We start from the raw sequence: 3,455 nt of genomic DNA on the forward strand, positions 1-3,455 counted from the left end.
TCAAACAAACCTCGATCAACATTAAAACGAACTATGATCGGTTCGTAATCAGCTGTCATTGATCGACTACTTGTTTAAAGATGTTAAATATTCCACATCTATTGTCTGCTAAAAATGCAAACTAACAGAAAAATGCATCACGTACTGTAATATAATATTCACCACACAGATGTATACAAGGATAAGGTATATAATACTTGCTATAAGGAGAGGATAAAAAAAGATATACGCATATGTATTTTGACAATAGTTTATTATAAATATGGATTGATCAAACCTTTATAATAATGCTTCGACCACCAATTGAATATTTTGAATACATTTTGTAAAGCGCAATTTTTATATGTTTATTGCACACAATGCATAGTAGATTCGAATTTATTTTCAATCGTCCAATTTAAATAATATTCTATTTAACTTTCCTAAGATTAGTTCCTTAAATTCTAAAATAAATTAATATTATTTAGTTTATAGAATATGAATATAATTCCTGTGTTTTCTATATTATGCAACAAATATATTTTTGCATACTTCTTTATTTATAAAAAATATATAAAAATATTAGTATTTTTTAAACTTACCATAAAAACATAGATTTTCATTTTCTACACGTAAAGCAGAATTTTATTTTTATAAAAGATGTACTATCTGTAACAATTTTGTTGTTATTATTAATATCTGAAAAGAAACTAAGTATTAGTATTTTTTTTACAAATATCATATAACGTTAATAAATTGTAGCTAATGCTCATCGTTTTTGCTTCTACATTAAACAATATGTTTTCGTCTAATATATTTCTTCCAATATGTTTAGATGTACTCTGTAACTCTTTGTCATACAACACAAAATTTTGTTTCTGTGGAAGAGCTGGCAGAATTTTTTCTTGCGTAACACTATTTTTCTTTAAAGAAATCTACATCTTTTTTCAGAAGAGAAAGATAAATATTTTTTTTGGTTCTTATACGTCTTCTTTTTTTCTCGTTCTTGTAATTCATTTGAAGCGAGACCTGTATCATTATTTGATGTATCTTCTGCCAAAATTAATTTTTGTATACCTTCTTCGTAAGTATCTGAATAATATAAAATAAAAGTGTAAAAGAAGTTATAAAAATTATTAATAATATATGCAATATTACATGTAACTAATAATATATACAAATTTATGTTTTATATTATTCACTTACTCGCAATGCCAAAAATTTTTACTGGTAACTCCTTTCAATCTGACTTTTCTCATAGTATCTCTCTTGCCGTTATAGCTTTATTAATACGAAACTTTGTTTTAAAGTGACAAGGCCAAATACATGTAAACGTATCTGCGTTGTACCATGTAGCAGGTATTAGCTGCAAACTATCATTAAATTTCGCAATGATATATTTTTCGTTATCCATTTCTGTGTTGCGCAAAATGAACGAAGATCATGTAGAAATTATGTATACATATTTTATTATAAAAATATGTATATTATGTTACGCACAAAATTATATTTCATGACATGGTGATTTATATAAATCTTACATATTTCAATTTTGTACCAATAACACAAATTTCTTTATTTTTTGTGTAACATTTATATAATCAGAATATTATTACCATTTCATAATAAGCAGCAATTATTAGAAGAATTTTTACAATTATTAATAAATTTTCCATTTGATATTCTGAGATACTACGATTCAACATCAACGTTATCAAGTATTGGGCCATTCTTGTGTAAATTTGTACATGAATATATCTTATTATTATTATTATCATGTTCTACAAATAATTAAAATTACAATTTTCAATTTCATTATACCTTTTAATCAACTGTTGCAATGGCTTTTCATTTTTCCGTAACTGTCTTTTTATAAATGTCATAAAATTTTCGAAACTGAACGCACAAAAATTATCGAGTGGACCATACAGTCTTACATCAGAACATATACGTAAAAGATTATGCACATTATGCGATATGTATTTATGTTTATCGTATAATATTTCAATCGACTTAACAAAATAATGAAGCAAAGCTTCAGCAAAATTTTTAATTCTTCTTGACATAAATTTCGACGTGTAAGAATTGTTACAGCTACATGTAATGTGAGAAAATGAGTATATATTTTTTCTTGTAATATATATTTCTTAATACAACAGGACTGATTATAATAGAAAATTTCTAAATTCTGCTGCTTTCCACTGCTTAACGTCTCTTATTGATCTAGGTCTTCTAACAAAATCAACCGGTGTAGTATTTCTAAATAAAATCTGTAAATGTGATATTTTATTAATAACTCTTGCGTTTAAACATATAGAAGTTGGACCTTTCGTCCACAGTAGTATCATTTTATCATAACTCCTAAACAGATCAAATGCATATAATCTAACGGAGTGTTAGTTATAGGTAAAAAATTGAGAACATTATGTAGAATAGAAACACTAATTTGAAAATCTTTATAGGCATTAATCGCAAATAACTCATCTGTTCTTAAAGTATTGTTTTCTTTTCATATGGAAAGTGTTACGTACCGCAACTTTCCCACGCAAATATTTCACGAATAGATATCTTGTTAAGAGACAGCAGTTTCTCACGCTAGATGTGCATAAGCCACAGGACACTCTTAATATTTTTTCGCGAGATATCTCTTTCGGTTAAGCGATAAGCGCATCACTTTGAGATGCCACACGACTTTATCTGCATGTGGGGACCTCCGAGAATGAAGGTCCAGCGATATAAAAGTAGTCAGTTCTAAGTCGTCTCTCTCTGAGAAAACACCTTCGACTTGTAGCATTGCGCCAAATAAAGTCTTGTAACTAGATAACTATACCTTTTTATTCATTACACGTTCAGCACGTAACAATTGGTGGCAGCGGTACCCAGTTATCCAGAAGACAAATCGTTACCAACATTTTCACTTCGTTATTTACATAAAGTATGAAGTCGAAATAAAGCACGAAAGAAGAATACGAGCGGAGAAGTCTGAATTCAAGAAAACCTTACAAGCCGTACAGCGCAACATTGAGGTAGAAGACCGAAGACTAACGCTAACTGTTCCTGTTTAACAAGTGCAGCAATAGGTGCAATAATTTCGTAATCTACTCACCAATAAAACCTTGGCAAATAACTGCTTAATATACAAGGTATAAGGTCAGGCAGACGCTGCGGAAATACAATACAACGAGCAAAGAAGAAGACGAAGCATCCCGGAACCTTTCCGAGAGAACGACAACGAAACTCCGTGGATAGCCGACACGTAAAAGGGCTACTTCATCGGACTTCGAGTCAACAGCATCTTGGAGCAGCATCAAACATTCCTCAGTCCCCAGCAATGATTTTATACGCCGTATTACTGTAAGCTAATGAACTACAAGAAATCCTAAAACGCATTATAATACAGATAGTTCCGAAGAAGGTAGTTTAGAAAATAGTAGTTTAAGAAACACAGCAGCTTAGAATTTAAATTTACATTAAGG

General features: G+C 29.7%; 1 long non-coding RNA gene across 1 annotated transcript; it reads right to left on the reverse strand.

Moving 5' to 3' along the window:
* Window positions 1–363: 363 nt before the first annotated feature.
* Window positions 364–1,322, reverse strand: LOC140670622 (uncharacterized). The gene is made up of 3 exons (XR_012047596.1): window positions 1,186–1,322; window positions 582–1,071; window positions 364–443 (listed from the first exon to the last, which is right to left on the reverse strand). It is a non-coding gene; the product is annotated as an uncharacterized lncRNA (long non-coding RNA).
* Between the last annotated feature and the right edge of the window lie 2,133 nt (window positions 1,323–3,455).

Source organism: Anoplolepis gracilipes, chromosome 10 (assembly GCF_047496725.1).
Source record: "Anoplolepis gracilipes chromosome 10, ASM4749672v1, whole genome shotgun sequence".
In the NCBI taxonomy this organism is placed as follows: domain Eukaryota; kingdom Metazoa; phylum Arthropoda; class Insecta; order Hymenoptera; family Formicidae; genus Anoplolepis; species Anoplolepis gracilipes.